The following is a 22485-nucleotide window of genomic DNA, read 5'->3' as shown; positions in this document are numbered from 1 at the left end:
GATACAGAGAACAAACAGGTTGTTGCCAGAGGGGGAGGGGTGGGGGAGGAGAGAAATAGGAGGTGAGGGAGTTTAAGAGGTACAAACTTGCAGTTACAAAATAAATGAGTCATGAAATGTACAGTGTGGGGAATATAGTCAATAATTATGTAATATCTTTGTATGGTGAAAGATAATAGACTTATCATATTATCATTTTCAAATGTATAGAAACATAGAATCACTGTTGTGTACCAGGAAGTAACATAGAGTTGTAGATCAATTATACCTGAAAAACAAACAAACTCATAGAAAAAGGGACCAGATTTGTACTTCGCAGAATGAAAGGTGGAGGGAAGGGGGAATTGGATGTAGGTAATCAAAATGTACAAACTTCCAGTTATAAGTAAGTACGTACTAGGGATGTAATGTACAACATGATAAATATAATTAACACTGCTGTACATTATATGTGAAAGTTATTGAGTAAATCCTGAGACTTCTCATCACAAGGAAAAAATATTTTTTTCTGTTTCTTTTGTTTTGTATCTATGTGGGATGATGGATATTCACAAACTTATTGTGGTAACCATTTCATGATGTTTGTGAGTCAAATCATGATGCTGTACACCTTAAACTTACACAGTGCTCCATGTCAGTTATAGCTCAGTAAAACTGGAAGGAAAAAAAGACATTCAAAAACTGCAAAGAGTCACCAAGATTTCACCTGGCTTTACAGATTTGTGGTAATAACTAGTAATTCTAATAACTGTTTTCACTAAGTTCTGTGAGTTAATATTTGCTTGTCACATTTGTATAGAATTTCTATAATAATGGTTAAGTTTAATATAGAGAATTTTGGGGATATAAGGGAGAGACAAAACAATGCAATTTTTCAGGTGGCTTATGAAAACAAAGTGACAGCATTGTATATTAGATCTCTAGGACTTATTCATCGGGCATAACTGAAACTTTATACCCTTTGACCAATATCTCCCCATTTTACTCTGCCCCCAGCCCCTTTTAACCAGTGTTCTACACTCTGCTTCTATGAGTCTGACTATTTTAGCTTCCATATATAAGCGAGATCATGCAGTATTTATCTTTCTGTGTTCTGCTTATTTCATTTAGCATAAAGTCCTCCAGAGTTATCTATGCTGTTGCATTGGCAGGGTTTCTTTCTTTTTTAAAGCTGAATATATTTTATTCTATATGCATATCTATGTCAATCTCTATCCATATAGCTACGTACCTATGTGTCTGTCTATCTATTATCTATCTCACATTTTCTTTATTTATCTGTCAGTGGACACTTAAGTTGTTTCTTTATTTTGAATTTTGTGAATAATGCTGCAATGAACATGGGAGTGTTATTATCTTTTTAGGATCCCGATTTCAATACTTTTGGATAGCACCCAGAAGTAGGATTGTTGGATCATATGGTAGTTTTATTTTTAATTTTTTGAGAAAACTCCATATTGTTTTCCATAATAGCTATACCAGTTACATCCCCACCAACAGTGTACAGTGTTCCCTTTTTTCCACATTTTCCCCAGCATTTGTTATCTCTTATCTTTTTGATGGTAGTCATTCTAACAGATGTGAGGTGATATCTCACTGTGATTTTGCTTTGCATTTCTCCAATAATTAGTGAAAATTAATGATACTGAGCATCTTTTCATATACTTTTGGTGATTTATATGTCTTCTTTTGAGAAATGTCTGTTTAGGTCCTTTGCCTATTTAAAAAATTGGGTTATTTGTTTTATTTCATTTTTTGCTCTCAAGTTGTATAAATTTCCTATTTATTTTGGAATTTAAACCCATGTCAGATTGCAAAATTTTATCTCATTCTTTAGGTTGCCTTTCACTCTGAAGATAGTTTTCTTTGCTGTGCAGAAGCTTTTTAGTTTGATGGAATCCCACTTATCTATTTTTGCTTATGTTGCCTGTGCTTTTGATGTCATATTCAAAAAATTATTTTTTAGACCAATTATTTTCTATGTCTCATACTAGTAGTTTTACAGTTTTAACTCATATGTTTAAGTCTAATCCATTTTGAGATGATTTTTCATATATGGTTTAAAATGAGTTCAATCTCATTCTTCTGGATGTGGATATCATTTCCCCAGGAACATTTATTGAAGATACTATCCTTTCTCCATTGTGTGTTCTTGGCACGCTTTTCAAAGATCAGTTGACTGTAGATGTGTGGGTTTATTTCTGGGTTCTGTATTCTGTTTCATTGGTATATATTTCTGCTTTTGTTCTTGTATCATACTCTTTTGATTACTGTAGTTTTGTAATATATTTTGAAATGAGGTAGTGCAATGCCTCCAGCTTTGATGTTCTTGTTCAAGAGTGCTTTGACTGTTTGGGGTCTTTTATTGTTCTATATGGATTTTAGGATTTTTTTTTCTATTTCTATAAAAATTTAGGATTTTGATAGAGATTGCCTTGAAGAAAACAATGTTCTGGAGATCTACGATACAATATTGTGACTATAGTTAGCAATAATGTATTGTATACATTATAGTGGTTAATAGGGTAGATATTACATATTCTCACCACCACCATAACAAATTTAGGATGATAAGTGAGGCCATGGATATGTTAATTAGCTTGATTGTGATGATTATTTCACAGTGGATACATACGATAAATCAACAAGTTGTACACCTTCAATATATAATGTTTTTCATTGTCAATTATACCTCAGCAAAGCTGGGGGGAATAAAGAAAATAAAATGAGGAAGTAAGTGATGAGCTGTCACTGGAAGGAGAATTCTAAAGCTGTGAAGAGGATAATTAATTAAAGAAATTTTTAACTTGCTCTTGACCCACATTTTAAATAGCAGAGTTAGTAAACCAGGACTAGAATTCTCCAAAGAATGAAGTGGAATAGACACAAGCTTGACTTATAAATAGAAAGAATAGGGGTAATGAAAATTAATTTAGGAGGTAAAAATAATATCTATTGTAGTAACTGATACGAAGTATCTACTATTTTTCTGCATGTCCTTGAATTTGTCTCCTTGTTCTGAGCAACTTGTAGTTATTCTTCCATTGTCCTACAACACTGTCTGCTGTTGGTGGAAACTGACATGGGAGGAAGTAGAGGGAAGAAGTCAGGGGGCTCTCAAAAAACCAGTCATGATATGGGTCTGGTAACTGAAAGTGAGTACCCATTTCCAAAGATTCTAGACCTGATGCTCCTAATACATCTTGTAATATTAATGTCAATATCACGAATTTTCCTAAATCAGACAGCCTTTGTTGCATGTGTTGAAATGCTCATTTTCTCTCTGTAAAGTAGGGGGTACTGAAGTGGTCCTGTTTGGTTTTTGTCTGCATGGCATTCGTTCCTCTTCTTGTAAAGCACCTAGATTTCTCATTAAGGATCTGTCCTTCCATGGCCATGGCCTGGGCCTGTAACATTTGCTGTTCCAATCAGATTTACACCTGGGACCTTAAATCTAGAGTAGAAATATCAGCCAGGAACTGGTTTTCCCAGCTGCTAAGCCCTGAAGAAACAGTCACTAATTTTCCTATCTGTGTTCTCAGAAGTGTCCTAGATCTTCATTTATCTGAGGCAAAATGCCTGTGTTGAGTCCATGAGATACCAAATCCAGGCAGAGCTGGAGCCTCAAGGTTGAGGAGTATTAATCTCTTGCTGCCAGGAAGGTCCACCTAGTGAAGTGAGGTGTGGCTTGGCAATGTGTTTGTGGGCTGATGGAGATGTGTACAATCAGTTGTGGGCTGATGGAGATGTGTACAATCAGATGTGTTTATAGGACCTGACAATGTCCCTTATGGAAATAGTACTTTTATTCTAATTTGTTAATACATGGTCTATCACTGAAGTAAATGCTTCTTAGTATACTTTTAACTGAAAAACTGGATCTGGTTACTGTTGCTCCACAGTAGAGTGAATTTAGTGAAAGAAGCTTCTGGATTTTGGCTACTGAACTACTCTTTTTTTTTCTATTCACTCATTGTCATTCAATAAACATTTGAAGAGTATATACTATATATAACACACTGTGCTATGGCCTAATGGAGCTTCATTCTAGCACATTTTTGTATGACCAAAATGATTAGCTTTGGTAGAGAGAAGCTTAAAAGACTTGAGGGAAAATGTCGTTTCAGACAGATAGGGATCCATGAAGTTTTAAAGACGTTTAAGAGATTGTGGTTCTGCAAAACAACTGCCTTTGTTGACAGTTCCCAAATATAGTCTAGTATTTAACTTCATAAGACTTCAAAAGATTCTCTAACTAACTAACCTTAATTCTTCTCCTAAAATCCATTTCTGCCCTCTCCCCAATCATTGCATCTATAGAATAGCTGATTCCTTACGATAATCCTTCATTTAGTTGATAGTGTTAATGAAAAATCCTTTATATAGTTAAGGCAGTTACTGAGTCACTTTTCAGCCTTTTTCCTCTTCAGGCTAAGTAATCTAATTATGTCAACCTTTATATCATAATTAAACTAAATATTGCTTTAGAAGAGTTTAATCACATTAGTGAAATATCCTCCAGTCAAACCAGGTGTCTGGCGAGGAGAACTGTAGTTAGTGGCCTTGTAAAGCTAAAGAGGTTTCCACTTATGTGCTGTTTTGTGCTGTAAACTTCCATCTGGCAAAGACCTGGGGGAAACAACCAAACAAACAAAAATCAGTCACAACTGTTGGCTCTCAGTGGGGCTTGACACTTGAGTAAACTATCTGAAACAGGTCTGAATCCTGCCCCATTGATTAAAAAGGTCCCAAGTACAGGATACTCAGTGTTTTTGCAATAATATGCTAGAAAATCAGCTTTCAAATTAAACAAGTTTGAATCTGATATCTGCCCAGTGAAAGTGTAGAACCACCTTAGAATTATCAGGCTAAGTGATAATTCTAGATAATTTTGAGATAATATCACGTGTCTTCTGCCCTCTGCTGGGGAAAATAGTGGGGCATTGCTGTATGACCTTGCCATCTTGCCATGAATCAAGGTATGTTTTTGCCATTAGTACAGTGGTCCCCCCTTATTCTTGGGGGGTACACTTCAAGTTTCCCAGGGGATGCCTGAAACCCCTGTGGATAGTACCCTGTATATGCTATGTTTTTTCCTGTACATATATACTTATGATAAAGTTTAATTTATAAATGAGACTCAGTAAGAAATTAGCAACAATAGCTAATAATAAAATAGAACGATTATTACAATATACTAAAATAAAGGTTATGTGAATGTGGTCTTTGTCACTCTTACAGTATCTTATTGTACAAAGTTAATGTTTTTTGTCTCTCTTACAATATCTTATTGTACAAAGTTAATGTCTTTTCCATCTTAACTAAGTACTTATCATGCACTGTGGCCATAACTTTTGCAGTTTGAGGCGTGACAGGAAAACTAGCACACATTTCTTTTTCCTTTTTCACAATTTCATGGATAGAAGATTTGTTCTTACTGTAGATCTTAGCAATGTCAGCATACAATTTTTTTCTTTTCTTATTAAGTCGAGAACTTTCATCTTTTCACTTAAAGGAAGTATAGCTTTAAGTGTACAGCTTCTCTGGCAGATTCAAATTGCCAGCATCGCTACTCTTTCACTTTAAAGAGGGCCATTATTAAGTAAAGTAAGAGTTACTTGAACACAAGCACTGCAATACTGTGATGGGTCCGTTAGATAACTGAGAGGACTACTAAGTTACTAAGGGGTGGGATACCCTGGACAAAGGGATGATTCATGTCCTGGTGAGACAGAGCCGGTTGGTTTGAGATTTCATCATGCTACTCAAAACAGTGCAAAATTTTAAACTTATGAATTGTTTATTTCTGGAATTTTCCATGTAATATTTTCAGACTAAAGTTGACCATGAGTAACTGAAACTGTGGACAGTGAAATCATGGATAAAGGGGGACTACAGTGACTCTTTGGCCATGATTGTTCTACACTTTTTTTTTTAAACTACCCATTTCTTACCTTTAACATAGATAGATTTTAACATATTCTCTACGTATCTTAGACAAAATGTATGCTCCAAATAACTTTATGTCCATCAGTCTCTTTGACCTTCTCTATTACTTCCTCTTCTGATTGCTATTGAAATCTTAAAATGGGAAATTATTGTGGTGGTCCCACACTTCCCTGAAGGGAACATGAAGCTGACTTGAAATTTGAATCAGAAGCTATATGACTTCTCAGCTTCAGCTCTTTCTGGTGCTATTGTCCTAATCATTGGATGTCCTTGGGCCAAGACTAGGATGAACCAAGAGAGCTATCCAAGGTGCAGCCTTCAAGGGAGGGAGTGCTGACTCTCAGAGTTCTGCAAGTGCCAACTCTGAGTGTCTCCTAGCCCTGGCTCTGCAGACTTTGTCCCAGTGATGTATGCCAGTAGCATACAGACGTATTAGAATATGGCCGGGAGAGGAGATCACACTTTTGCTGCAATTCTATGGTAGTTTGACCCATGTATCAGTGAAATACGAATTCTGTGGATCCAGTAGAGGGATCTTATGTATCAGCAAACTGTGACTAAACTGAGATCTCTATTCTGGTCCCTCTGATTCTTTTTCTTCTCTTTAGCCTTGTTCTGATGTTACAGACTGAACTGTGTTCTCCCCAAATTCACGTTTTGAAATACTAACCATCGATATATCAGGATGTGACTGTTTGTGGACATAAGGCCTTTAAATAAGTAATTAAGTGAGCTCATATAGGTGGGTCCTAATCCAGTGTTGCTGGTGTCCTTATTAGAAGAGGCAGAGATACCAGGAATGTGTGTGCCCAGAGGAAAGGTCATGTGAGGCCATAGCAAGAAGGTAACCATCTGCATCCAAGGAGAGAGGCCTCGGGAGAAACCAAACTTGTCAACACCTTGATCTCAGACTTCCAGCCTCCAAAACTGTGAGAAAATAAATTTCCATTATTCAAGCCACCAGTCTGGTATTTGTTATGGCAGCCCTAGCAAACAAATACAGCTGATCATATAGCCAACGCTATGCTGGAAAGGTCTTAGTACATGAAAATTTTTCCCTTTCTAGCCCTGCCTATGACCCTTCTGAGATACTCACACATGAACACTTAGTTTATCATTTTATTTTTTAACTTCAAAGAAGCTATTCTTTGGATTAAGAAATCCATTTATGAGGCATAATTAGAATTTGAGGCCAAGCCAAGAAAGATCTCTAGAGGTTTCTCTTTGCTTTTGGAATAGGACTGTACATTTTAATGGGTTGGTTCAGTGTTCTTTAAGTTCGAGGCCATGCTCCGTTCCTGCTGTTATTACCTACAGGAGAAAAGAAATCAACTCAATGTCATCCTTGAATGATGGACTATGCCTTTCTTAAAAACAGAAAGCTGGCTAATTTCCATAATGTACATTTAATGATTGGAACCATTTATTTGTCTTCCCAGTTCTTTCACTTAATTTCAGGTTAAACCACATCTATCCTCTTTTCTCTTAAACACACACACACATATAATATGTATACATATGTAATATAAATATATTAATATATAATAAATATATATATAATATTTATACACAATATATATACATATATATACACATATATAGATATAAACTTCAATAGCAATAAATTAAAATGTTTAAGAGTGGACCAAACGAACACTTTTTTCAGGGGATGAGGACAACGCTTAATAGTCTGTCAGAAGTTTGGTGGTGTTGAGAGCCAGTAATATATGAGAAAACCCCATGACTAGAGTCCTAGGGTTGATTCCACAGCCAACTGGGCTTAAGTGTCCGTATCTGTAAAGGGAGGGTGTTGGGCTAGATCATCTCTAATTCTGTCATGGAAGAATTCTATAACAAAAGGTAAAAAAAAAAAAAAAAAGATAGTTGGAAAACTAGCTGGTTTTCCACATTATCTGAACCTCCACTTTATCCTAGCTGAGTAGAAAAATTCTAAGTGAACCTCTTTCTGATCCATCAACTATATTTGAACCATACCTCCAGGTAATCTATATTCAGCATTTGAAATTCACACTCTAAGCCAAATTTTCAAACCCAATACCTCTAGGCCAGGAAAAGGGCTGAGTGGGGGCAGTGGTGAGCTGAAGACCAGAGCTCGTAGACTGTCTAAAGGGTCCCCCCAGGATTCTGCCCTATATGACATGGCTGTCATGAAAGAGGATAGGATCCATGGTTCCAGATTTTCAGATTTTCTAAGAGAAGCCAGACATCCAAATTTTAATATCAAATCTCCTATTTTTAAAGTGTTGGCAACCAATAACAGTTTGTTTGTTTTTTAATTTTGTATAGGGCAAATAAACATACCCACCATTACTCTTTACTATTCCCATTTTTCTCAGAGTAGGAGCTATGCAGGCATTCCCTGGCACTGGGTTCACGGTGTCCACCTCCGTGCAAAGTCTATGACAGTGGTTTAAAAACTCTGTTTCCTCAGAGTCCAGGAGATCCTCAGGGCTCCTTATGTATAGTTGTCTTATTATTATTTTGACTTGGCCTAAAATTTCATTTGAACTAAGGGTTGTTTCCATAAATATATGTAAAGTGTTTGAAACTGTACTGGGCACATAGCAAGAACTATTTAACTGTTAGCTACTATTATTAGTAAATACTTTGTAAGACGTTCTATAGGAATCATGAGGTATTGTCCTAATTATTCTACCATGCTGTTCTGAAGAAAGACCATCTTTCACTTTCATGAAATTCAAAAGCATTTTAAAGCATCTTTAAAGTTTTTATGATATTCAGAAATAGCTGTACCTTATTATGTAAGGCTTTAATGTGCAAAAATCCGAAGAAAGCCTTTGCTAGTTTGCAACCTCACTTTTGCTATTTTTGCTTTTAGATTAAAATTTAGTTTCATTATTTATCTAGGTTACCCACAGCTGGGACTGACTTGGCGGATTTTACCTTTGGATCTGAGAGTACAAATACATCCATCAATATTCTATTTCCCAAAGGTCTGCTAATTCTCATGAATAATCACTACAATCATGGAAAATTTGCAGAGATAGTAACTGGATCATTCTCCTGCAATTGCTGTGAAGAAAGTCTGTATTAGAAGCTACTTAACTTAATGATCCTCTCACATTCTGGCCCCTGACCTACCTTTCTAGTCTTGCTCTCCAACAATGAGGAGTATTTCACTTTCTTCCTTTGCTTACAGCGTTATCTGTGCCCAGAATGCCTCTTATCTTCCTTCTATTGTCAAAATCTTTTCCATCTTTCAGTGCTAGTTTCAAATTCTGCCTCTTCCAGGAAACCTTCTTGCTCCTTCAGTATTAAAATCACCTTGCACCAGCCCTGACATTTTCTTCCTTTGAGACCTCTTAGCTGTTTATTGTTGTCTCTTTTAGGTACTCACCAAGTTCTTCTTATGTGTGTATGTATACTTTTTATAGCGCCTTACTAGATTTTCTGCTTCATGAGAATATGCATATAATCAACATTTTCTGAAGCAATATTACACATGTAATCAAAGGAGGAATGTCCCTGTACCCTGGCTTAGAGATCTTGGCTCTTGGTCCCCTTTTAACTTTCAGATGTTAAGCCTTTCTATAGCCAGCGGTTGTAGTAGCACCTCATACATTTTCTTTCATTCACGTTTGAGCTCAAGTGATATGGGGACAAGCCATTTTCTCTTAATCTTGTTCTTACAGATAGTACCTTTTCTTGGCTCTGTAACATTCCATATTCTTAGTGATATCTTAAGTTCGTAGGTATCCTAGAATGTTTTGGAGATCCCTTTTGGGATCGGGGTAGATTCAGATTGTGAAGCCTACCATTCTTTAATATTGCCATAATTTCCCACAGAAGGCTGTGTAAACCTTGAAATTCACTTTGCTTAGGCCTATGGGAGAACCCTTATAGAATAACCTAAACACAAAGTGGCTTTCAGATGCCGACGCTTTGGTGTCTAAGGGCTCACAGATGATAAGTGAGGACAAGAATCTCAGAAGCCACTTGACTGTCAGGGAGAGCTGGGTCCTCTCTTTGCCACAAAACAGGTGCCCACACACTCCTGTTTAGCTGGAACAGAACCCAGTTGTGCGTGTTGTTCCTGTGTAAAGATTAATAGTGACCCCTTGCACCCTCAAAAAGTGTCTCAGTTTAGATAATAAAGTATATAGTCCCTCTCCTCATAAAATAGCTTACTTATTATGAAATGTCAGTACACTATTGGAGACCTGTGAATCGAGAGGGAATCGGTAACTAAATTGGAATGAAGAGAAGACTTCCTCCTTAGAGCTGGGATCTTTTCCTTTCTGAGTTCAGTACATTTACTAAGATCCTGCAATTCAGAGTGATTCCTTATCTTCGTAAGATGTTTCTGATGACTCCACAGTGCTCTGGCAATGTCTGTGTGTCGGGGTGGGGTGGGGATGGATGTGGTGAGGATATAGAGGTGGGTGCTCCTACTGGTAATAGACAGTCATTGATTTTCTGGTATAGTGGGGTTGGCACAGTTAACAACTGTGGTAACAGGGAACCCAAGGGCTTTGCTAGTCAGCCTTGGTGACAGTGGGACGTGCCTGAACTGATTACTGTGGCAGAACGGGCATCTTTAGGAAGTGTTTTTCTCCTGAGAGATCCCTGAATTCAACTAAGAGCTCTGGATGTTCCCTTTTAGGCGAATCTCTCTCTGGCCTTGCTTAGATTACATTATAAACAACGGGATTCACACACCCATTTGTTTTTCTGAGCTCTATACCATAATATTATTTTTTTACAACTTTATTGGAGTATAATTGCTTCACAATGGTGTGTTAGTTTCTGCTTTATAACAAAATGAATCAGTTATACATATACATATGTCCCCACATCTCTTCCCTCTTGCGTATTTTAAACTCACTTATCCTTCCAATGCCCTTGTGAGCTCATACCTCATCTTTGAGATTTGGAGATTATGCTCTTTCTCTTGACTACTCTGTGACGGTGCTATGCAGGCTGACTTGGAGACAAAAACTCAAGGTAAGTTTAAAAAGAGACAGAATTTATAATAAAATAATAGTTGTCAGAAGACTTACTTTGAAGTTTGACTGCACAACTCCTAAGTCAAGAGACTTTTCTCAGATTTCTCAGTTTATTCTTAACTCCCATCTCCACTCCCAGTCACGCAGCAGATTCTCACCTGTGTACCTGCACACAAACTGTTCTAACTGATTGGCTTAGGAGCATGATAACCTGGATTTGATTTGGGGGCTAATGGAAACATCCTGGAAAAATTAAAGTCATCAGTGATATTTCCTGAATTTTCTGAGTAGATTCTGTAGTGCAGTGGTTAAAAGCACAAACCTTGTAGCTAGGCTGGAGAGGGTCAAGTTCTTATCCCCCCACTTACTAGCTGTGTGATTCATGCCAAGTTCCTATTGTCTCTAAATCTTAGGTCCCCCATCTTTAAAACAGAGATGATGATGCTGATGGTGATGATGGTGATGATGAATTTGCTTTGCAGAGTTGTTAAGAGGTATTTGTAAGATAACGCATGTTGGGAATTTAGCACCGTGTCTGGTACTTATGAAGGACCAGGTATTTGTATTAACCCTGTGTTTCTGATGCTGTAACATCCAGGGCCGTGCTGACCCTGTAGAGACTACTCCTCCCAGGGGGCTGGCCAATTCCTAGCCATAGTAAGTGACTCACTTGCAAGGGTGCCTTTCATATATGTGAACTCATCAATCCAGAACCCACACCTCCACCACCTCCTCTCTTGGTTTCGTACACTCAGAACCAGTATTCCTCTGCCTTAATCATCCCGGGACCAGGCATCAGACAACTAGGCACAATCCTTTTGCCCCAGAGTGCACTGACATTTTTCAGACTACCAGTCCTAACCTGCTTTCTCTGCCTTACCCATTCCTTCCCATGGAAGCCACAATAAAGGCTCTTGCCTGCATTTTCCCCTTGCTCCTTCTGCTTCCTGAGTGACTGGTGCTTCTCTGTTGGCCCCTGTGTGGCAGTGGCATGCCCCTTCCTTTTGGGAACTATGAGTAACAAAGTAATTTTTCCATAGTGATTGTCTGCTGATCTATTGGCCTCACTATACCTGTATAATAATAAAATCTACATTTTAAGACAATACTTTATTTATGGTGATGATGATTTTAATAGAGAGGACTTAAACTGATTCATTAACCCTATAGCTGCTGCTTATTCACTAATGTTTTCATATAGATAGTTTATCAAGATATAAAAACACCAAATTTTGAATTTTTGCTTAGAAAATTGGAGGACTTAGAAGGCAGGGGATTTGAATTCTAAATTTAAAACCATCACAACAAGGGGGCTTCCCTGGTGGCGCAGTGGTTGAGAGTCCGCCTGCCGATGCAGGGGACACGGGTTTGTGCTCCGGTCCGGGAAGATCCCACATGCCGCGGAGCGGCTGGGCCCGTGAGCCATGGCTACTGAGCCTGTGCATCCGGAGCCTGTGCTCCACAACGGGGGAGGCCACAACAGTGGGAGGCCCGTGTACTGCAAAAAAACAAAAACAAACAAAAACCATCACAACATTTTACTTGAACAAATTTCTCAGCTTCTTGATGTGACAGAGTCTTTGCTTTTAAAATAAATGAATAAAATGCCACAGAGTCCTTGTTTTAAAAATAAATAGATGACACAATCAGGTTGATAAAAATTGACTATGAGAAGAGTAAAATGAGAATGTATAGGAAAGGGTTTTGAAAATACAAATTGGGAAACGTTATGTTACGTAGGGAAATCTGTGACCCAATCTGACAAAGAATAAAGAGCCATCTTATTTCCATTGATAAAGAAATGTCATAAATCTCAATCATTTTATGCAAGAAAAATGAGGCAAAGCTAATAATATAGAGACCACATCTAGGGAAATAAATTCTAAACTATAAGTGAACAATGCATGTGATGAATTATGCATGATTTTAAATTAGTTAATGAACTAGATTCATATTAAATGATAATGAAGGATTTCTGGGCCTAGTTTTGAATTTGATGTTGAAGTAAATCACTGGGCTAGAATTCCTACTGACAGCCATGGCAGTGTAAATCTCTCCATGTGGCCTGTTCAAGGCATCCTCCTTAATGAGGAAGGAGGGAGGAGGGTGTTGGAAGTGTTGCAACACTGAAATACGGAAGTGAGGCTGCGGGTGGATAAGGCACTAAAATACGGAGAGAGAAAATGGCATGTAGGCGTTTGCTTATGAATGAACATTTTCAGCCAAGTCATTTACAGGTCAGTCTCCACATGACCTTAGAGTGGGGGTCTGTTTTCTCCTTGACTGATCTGACCTCTTCTAGCCAATTTCCCCATTCCTTCTTTTTTGATATTTCTTTAGTCACATAGGTAGTGATTTGCCTTCAGCACTTCCTATTTTCCATGCTTGTTGGCCAGTTAGCTCAGCTGGTGGTGATGAGGCCATCGGTCAGTTCTGGAGGCAGCAGGGAGGGTCATTCGTCCTTTGGCGATGTGTTTCCATGGCTGGAGCCAGCTGTCAGGCTTTTTTGCAAGAATAGTGGATTTTGTTGTTGTTGTCAGTACCTACTAAATAGCAGGTGCTTCACATGCCTTCTCTAAATGAATCCTCACAATTTCCCTTTGAGCTGAGTGTACCCTTCACATACCCTTCACTCGTCAGGACACCTGGACTCATGGAGGGCAAATGATTTGGCCAAGTTCCCATACTTAGTAAGTAACCAAGCTAGAAAGTAAGATCAGAGCTATCTCACTCCAAAGCTTGTGCTTTTAACCAGTGATTACTTTGCAAATGTCTACCTGGTCACAGGGAGACATGGGTAAGAGTAAAACTAAATGTATCAGGAGCATTTGTCACTACTGGGAAAAACTCCAAGTATTTTGTCTATTTATGGCTTCATCTTTATATGTTAAAGATGGCACACTCACATTTGGCTCCATGTGTTTGTACCTGGTTCTCTTTCTTGACCTTTCTAGAGGTTAGAAATAAACAAATGACCAAACAACTGCTAATCCTAGTAACTTCTAAACAACCTCTGCGAAGTGAATGAATATAAATATTCCCTTGAATTCAGTATACAGAAGTAGATGATTTTTTACCAGGTTTTCTGAATGAGACCTGGTGGGAATAGAAGCTAGCTTTTCCTCTCTGGTTTATTACTTATGTTGTTTAAGTATTTTTTTCCCTCTCAGTTCTTCATAAACACCTACTAACTGATTCCCCATTGTACTCTGGGGAAAGCATATAATTAAAGTAATTTAAAAAAATTAATGGAACAGAAACACTGACGATACCCCAGTTTCTTGTTACCTTCTCATACCCTTCAGTTATAAATCTATTTACCATGCACTATTACTAGAATCGCCCATTGTGAAAGTTTATGACTTCATTTTAGGATGATTTCTTTAAGATACTCTATTAGAAACTTTGAAAACATGCCTCTGAACATAATGTTTTCACACAGCATGTGTACTATTAATTTTTGAAAATGCACCTTCCAAAACCTATTACATTTGTCACACTGTGATGGAAACATTTACTCCTGGAAATGGTGTTAAGGCCATAAAGGCAAGCAGCCTCAAAAGCTGCGTCATTATCGTTACCTTATCTGTATGTACGTCCTCTCCTGCCAGACACCAGCTTTCATCAAGTTAGCAACAAGGCAATGACAAAATTAGGTTTTCGAAAGTTCATTTGGGAAGTTGGCATTTTGCTTGAGCCCTTCCCTCCTGTGTTAGTCAGTTTGGGCTGCCATACAAAATATCATGGACTGGCTGGCCTCAACAACAGGAATTTATTTCTCACATTTTGGAGGCTGGGAAGTCTAAGATCAAGGTACCAGCTAATTTGGTTTCCTGGTGAAGACTAACTTTCTGCAGTGCAAAGGTTCAACATCTTGCTGTGTCCTCACATGGAAGAGAGAGAGGGCACAAACACTCTGGTATCTTTTCTTATAAGGGCACTAATCCCATCGTGAGGGCCTCATCTAAACTTAATTATCTCCCAAAGCCCCATCTCCAAATACCATCACATTAGAGGTTAGGGTTTCATCATATGAATTTGGTGTGTGTGTGTGTGTGTGTGTGTGTGTGTGTGTATGTGTGCAGGGGGGTGGGCACAATTTAGTCAATAGCACCTACTCTAACTATTACAGCTATAATAGAAGGCTAATAGTTCAAGGAAACATAAATGTGAACTCTGCTCTGAGCTTTCCTCCAGGCCTGGCCTCCTCGGGTCTCATCAGGCTTCCTTTCCACTATACATTCTACCCATCTCCACCTGTGCTCAGGCCAGCTCTTCTGCTGGTCTTTTCCCTTGCTCCATCATTCATGTCTAAATTCTGCCTGTCATTCAGCATACAGCTCAAATGCTACTCCTTCTAAGCATTTTCTGCTGCTTACAACCAGAAATCATTTATTTACACTCTGGTGTCCCTGGCCTCTTGAATCTGTCCCCTTGAGGTTCCTACCATTTTCAAGTATGTATTACTCTTGCTCACATGTGAGCCTGGCCTTCTCTTTTAATGGTAGCTGGATTTGTTTTAATCAGATATGGTAAGACACACAGACATAGAAATGATTGTCATGAAGACAGAAGTTGTTATTACACTCACAGTCCCCTGGAGACAGGCATAGCACAGCATGCAGGGTCTCATGGGAAGCAGAGAGGAGAGATGAGCAGGCAGAGAGAGAGGGGGTAGTAGGCTGAACCCTTCCTGTGGTTTCCTCAGGAGGAAAGAGGAGAAGTAGAGGAAGCAGAGGTAGGATTTGGGGTAGTTTGCACGGTTGCTGTGGGCTCTGGGCTCTAGGGGCTCTAGGGGCTCCCAGGCAAGTTGTTTTACTATCTCTAGGAAGTAGCTAGTTCTGGGAGGGGTAGTTCCTCTGGGGTCATTGAGGCTCCAGATAACAGAGCATCAAAAATACAGAATATAAGAGAGTATAGTTAATATACCTTCCTTTGTTCAAAATCCCTCTTAAATAACTCCATTAATAGAGGTGCTTATTGGGAAGATCAAGAATGAGGATCCATGGTATATGAAACTTTAGGTAAAATCACAATGTCAGGCCTGGATGATAGGAGGGCTGAGGGGGCTGAGACTGGAAGATTGTTGAAAGACATCCTCAGATCCTCCATCTCTTGCTCTCTCTGCCCCCTTCTCTCTCTGCCCACTTCTTCCCACTTCTCATGGACTGCCTCACCCTCTTACTCTAGATTTTTTTCTTCCTTGCAGCTTTTCCCTACTCGTGTTTCTCTCTTCTCATAATTGATACAAATTTCCACTCTGATCCCTCATGGCCCTGGTCTAGCTGTGTCCTCCCTTTGATACAAACCCTCAGCTACTGCAGACCCACTGATTCTTTCCATATCACAGGATTTGCATTCCTAGGAGAGGTCTATGTTTGGCTTTACAGCCTGGTAAAGCAAAGCTTGTGGGAACCGAGGAGACAGGGCAGCTTCCCTCAGAAGAGGTGGTGCATGTGGCAGGGCCCATGATTAACACGTGTGATTGGTGTTGAATTAAGAAGGGAAGAGCTCACAGACGTTCATCCTCAAGAAGCTCCAGTCTAGAAGAGGGGAAGTGGTTCATATGAACAGTGTCATTCATGCAAATAAGCTCTGGGCAGAACAGCAAAGTGATATATGGATAACATTTCCTTTCTTTTTTTAAAATTTTTATTGGAGTATAGTTGATTTACAATGTTGTGTTAGTTTCAGGTGTACAGCAAAGTGAATCAGTTTTTTATTTGTAGTGATAATAATAACAATAGTAATAATAAAATCTAACATGTACGGATTACTTATAAAATGCCAGAAAATTGTGCTGTACATATGTATCCTCATTTAATCCTCAAAACAACCCCTTTAGGGAAGCTTTATTAACATAATCATTTTCTAGATTATAAAAGTAAGGCACAGAGAGGTTAAGTTACTTGCCCAAGGACACACAGATAGTGTCAGAGCTGAGATTCAAACCCGGAAATCCTGACAGTTGTCTATGCTGATAACCATTATACGCATAAGTGGACAATATTTTCCATATTCTTCTGATGTGACATATCAGACTTCATATGAGACTAGCTAAAGGCCCATACATTAAGCGATTCTGTAGAACGTGCAAATCATTTTACTTGATCTATAACTTATCTGAACATTAGTAAAGTGATTACTGCTGACAAATGACCTTAGTCTAAGGAAAGAATGCACCTCTGTAAGAATGCAAAGATGATGTGGATCATATGCTTGGTTGACATTTTTGGAGACATTCATAGCTTTCAGGGAATGGACATTTGGGAAAATACACATAATTTTCCTGGTAACTTAGGCTTACTCATCCCGGGAAGGATAAGAACTGCCATATAAACAGGATTCACTTGCTTCTTGTTGGGAAGCAACATAGCCTTCCATGGGGAAAATATTGCTTTGACAAGCAACAGAAACTTTCATTTCATGAATTTCACTAAACTAGTCACACTCTCAACACTGCCTTGTTCAAACAAAAGAACTCTCTCCAGCTCTCAACCCAAACAACCAGATGGTGAGCCTAGTACTTTCTATACATGTTGCTACTCAAGTATGTTTTCCAGCATCTTGACTGCCAGGGGATGCCATTGCTAGTGTAAATATGTCATTGATAATTTGTCAGTTTGCCCTACTAATGACGGAAACTGTGACTGTCAAAATGATTAAAAAATTGTCTAAGCAATAGCTGTTAACTCAGAAATTTTGAAGAGTATCTTTGCAGTGGAAGAAATATGAGGATGGCAAGTTGATCTGGATCTTAGCAGGTATCCCTTTAGCTACGTGGAGGCCATACAATTCCCACCGATGGCTTAGAAGAGGAGCCCTATGAGTTCAATGCCTTTCTTACGCTGGTATATGTGAGAAAAAAATGACAAGGCTTCCATCAACATTTTAAAGTATTCTAGAAATTCACATTCTCATTGCTATATTTTCTTTTTTCTTATTATTTGTATGCATGTCCCAAATCTAATATACAAAGATTATTCTTTAAAAAGAGAATTATTTTTATTTTATTGAACCAAGATGGAATGTCATCTTTTAGAAATGTCCATCCCATGTTTTGTTTGTTTGTTTCATGTATAAAATGAATTCAGTTGTGTGCCTTGAACAAAGCAAGAGATACATGTAGTTACCTCGAGAAATACACTGAGTTGAAAGATGTACAAACAGAAAGCAACCCAAGGAAAAATAAATTGTTGATTATGTTTCAGAAAAACTGGGTCAAGAAAGTGGGGATAAAAGAAAAAGATATACATTTATAGTAGAAGACAAAAAAAGAAAAATCCCCATCTTGAAAGTCACCCCCATAATATAGAGAAATTGATAACAGTCTACTTGCAGTAATCCACAGTTCTTTGGCAATATTTTAGTATATTCCAGAAAAATCACTATGTTGTGCTAGGCATACAATTCTACTTCACCTCTTTCCCAACGGGCCAAATTTCTCCTTTTATTTTTGAGTTTGATAATACTGTTAACAAAAATCACAACTAAACCCAAATAATTTATGGGCCTGGCAATAAGATATATAAACTGCAAATAAATGGATTTAGTAAGATATTAGTATCTTGCATCAGAAATACATGTTAAAATATTACTGCACTGGCCCTTTGAAAAGGAAGTTGGTTTTGTTACTTTATTTACTTACTAGGTTTTATTGCAGGCTGTATTATATTTTGACAGTTCTGTAGTGAAAGTGTATTCTGATGCCACTTAGGACTGCAGAGTGGTGCTAAATTCTTAGATAATGGAATAAAACTACTTGGAAAACATATGTTTAAGTAAACTATGGTTTGTCCAATTTGGTTTAGAAGTGACTTTACCCCACAAGAACACAATGCAATTCCATAAAAGAGCAATAATTTTAAAAAATGGGAAAAGTTGTTGAAGATGTTAATTTTACCTTTTAGAGAGAAAATGTGGCAGGCTATGAGAGAAATCTTAGCCTGGAGGGCAGTCACTCTCCTGCAGAAAATGCAGGGAGGTGAGTGCAGTGTGGGCTGCAGAGAAGTGCTTTCTTTTTTTTATTTCTCATTTTTATTTATTTATTTATTGAAGTATAGTTGATTTACAATGCTGTGTTAGTTTCAGGTATACAGCAAAATGATTTGGATGTATATTATATGTATAAAATATATATTATACATATATTCTTTTTCAGATTCTTTTCCATTATAGCTTATTACAAAATACTGAGTGGAGTTCCCTGTGCTATACAGTAGGACTTTGTTGTTTATCTATTTTTTATACAGTAGTGTGTATATGTTAATCCCAGACTCCAAATTTATCCCTTCCCCACCTTTCCCTTTTGGTAACCATAAGTTTGTTGTCTTTTATTCTTTTTAAATTTTTATTGGAGTATAGTTGCTTTACAATATTGTGTTAGTTTCTACTGTACAGCAAAGTGAATCAGTTATACATATACATATATCCTCTCTTTTTCGGATTTCCTTCCCATTTAGGTCACCACAGAGCATTGAGTAGAGTTCCCTGTGCTATACAGTAGGTTCTCATTGGTTATCTATTTTATACATAGTATCAATAGTGTGTATAGGGCCTCCCTGGTGGCGCAGTGGTTGAGAGTCCGCCTGCCGATGCAGGGGATACACGGGTTCGTGCCCCGGTCCAGGAGGATCCCATATGCCGCGGAGCGGCTGGGCCCGTGAGCCATGGCCGCTGAGCCTGTGCATCCGGAGCGTGTACTCCGCAGCGGGAGAGGCCACAACAGTGAGAGGCCCGCATACCGCAAAAAAAAAAAAAAAAAAAAAAAAAAATAGTGTGTATATGTCAATCCCAATCTCCCAATTCATCCCACTCTGACCTTCATAAATTTGTTTTTTCTATGTCTGTGGGTCTATTTCTGTTTTGTATGTAAGTTCATTTGTATCATTTTTTTTAAGATTCCACATATAAGTGATATCATATGATATTTGTCTTTCTCTGACTTACTTCACTTAGTATGATAATCTCTAGGTCCATCCATGTTGCTACAAATAGCATTATTTCATTATTTTTTGTGGCTGAGTAATATTCTACTGTGTGTATATATACATATATATATATTGGCTATTGTAAATGGTGCTGCAGTGAACATTGGGGTGCCTGTACCTTGTTTGCCTCGGGCCTTCTACTGGGCCTTGGGGAAGGGCTCCAGTCGTATCAAAGGACTTTGTTACTTCCTCTCAGATCACAGATCTCCTGCTACCATACAAACCTGGAAAACTTCCTAAGAGGGGATTCTTGTGTAGCTCCTCAGTGGCCTTTAATATGCCAGCAGGCTGCTAAGGGGATTAAAAGTAGGGCCTTGGGTACTTGTATCGCCACTCTCTTATTTCCTCTATGCTCCTATTTTTTTTTCTCATCAGGTTCTCATGAGGTTTATATTTGGACCGTTAGTCTTGGTCTTTGGGTCTTTCAAACCATGCAAGAATGATGTCATTGCCCTTGGTCCTTCGGTCTTCTCTCACTCCTCAAACCTGATCTACAAAGTGTGACTACAGAGTCCTAGTCTTAGTCCCATTATGGGATGAAAGGTCATTCTTAGCATATAAAATCCTGATCCCTTACTCTAAAAAACTTTTATCTCCCAGTATTAAAGTCTTAATCCAAAATTTACCAACTGTGCAATTTTCATGAACTTGTGAAAGCCATGTATGTTATCATCTACTGACAAACAATAAAGACTGTATTAGAATATGTAGAAATATGGTTAAAAATAAATTTATTTGGTAATGTGATGTGAGTGACTGTCTCTGCTGATAGTTATTCTTGATTTATGGGCATGAAAATTCTTTTGACAGACTATTGAGAAGGGACTGATAAAGAGATCAGGAGATGAACTCCTGAAGTTTACTTGGGTGAGTTTCTATTTTTGAAACTATATCAGGATTATCAGTTCTTTGAGAAATACCACATGAATTAAGGTAAATTGGCCTGGTTAAATCAGAAAAAAAGGCCATCAACAATTATAATTTTGAATACAATTTGAAAATATGATTAATATGATCAATAGTTTATGTACCGGACATATTTGACTTACTCTTTTCAGTGTCTTAGCCACTGGGGTACTGATATAGGAAGGAGTGATATAAGTATTTTTAGCTTTGAAAATATTGATGGTTTGGTTGTGTTATAGTTATATTGGTGAAAACTTGTCTTTAGATATATAGTTCACCTGATTGAAGGCTTATTAATCTCTACTCTGGGTAGATGACCTTGAGAGACATTTGGCAGTGGAATGTGGCATGGTTAGGTTAAGGCTAGGTTAAAATACCTAATTATAGTACATTCCACAGTTATTAGTTATTGGGAAAGCAAAGGCACTGATATAGAACAATAGAGAAATTATTCCATGTCTTGCTTGCTGTAAGTGTAGATCTTAATAGCAAGCAGAGATCTCCCATGAAGTGTTCATGACAGGGTAACACATTGGTAAGAGTGGGAGAGACATAGCTTCTGCTTCCCTAGCACAGTTTGTTGAGGAGTTTCCTTGTGCTCTCAGCTGCTCAAGAGGAAAATAAACTGATGGGCAAAGCAAAAGAGAAATACAGAAGATGACAGAAGACATACAACATTGCTGTACTGCTTTAGCTAAGCCTCCATAGTGACATATCAGGTACACAGATGAAGTACATCATGGTGTTTTGCAGAAAGAAGCTGTCCAAGTGTGTAAGGTCACACACTGGCGAAATAGAACCACCTTAAACTGAGAAATAGAAAATAGACTCTTCCTTCCTTTACCAAAATTTGATTGCCTGTTTTTGGTGAGTCCAGCCTGTGGGTTCTCTCTACTTTCTCACACTGACTTGGAGGATGGGTATAACTTTTGCCTCTGGATTCCTCTGTAGACCAATAAAGTAAGTAGAAATCCAACGGTGATATAAAAGTGGTTCTGGAATTTTCAGAGTATGCAGACTCCTGTGAGTCTGGGGAAGTGGACTCCAGAGTTGTTGAAGCAAACTTGCACATGCTGAGTCTCCTTTCAGCTTCTCCTGAAGTCCTGGCTGTGAAGCAGTGCACTGCCTGGATGCCCTGAGGCTGTACCAGCCCCTGGTCTCCCCGGTCCCACAGTCTGTGAGCTGAGTAAATATGCTTTATCCTCCAAGAATAGTGACGGCTGCCCCTCAGAAGCAGAAGCTGCAACACCTGGAGATGCTGGACAAGACGACAGCAGGGCCAGCAGGGCAGGTGACTGAGGGGGTGGATAGAAACAGGAGGCAGGGAAGGTGGGTTGAGATCATACGTGACAGGGAAAACTCAGTCAGAGGCATATCTCTGGAATCACAATTGCTTCAGAGAAGAAAGTGTATATGGCTGTAAGACAGTAAGGAAAGATATCCAGGTTGAAGCAGGTCAAAGCAAAATAGGATAGGAAAAGAATTCTTTGGTAAAATGAATTGCTTAGAGTGTCAAGTGGTCCAACAAGGAGATGTGAGTGGCATAATACCACTAATAGAGCGCATTGAACCCTCATAAGACAACTGACATGTGCTTGACCAATTTATGAAAAAATACTGGAGAAAAACAAAAAATCTGATGTTGAAGAAAA

This window comes from Mesoplodon bidens (genome assembly GCF_964165515.1).
Source record: "Mesoplodon bidens genome assembly, chromosome: 4".
NCBI classification, from domain to species: Eukaryota; Metazoa; Chordata; class Mammalia; order Artiodactyla; family Ziphiidae; genus Mesoplodon; species Mesoplodon bidens.
This window is presented reverse-complemented; position numbering follows the sequence as displayed.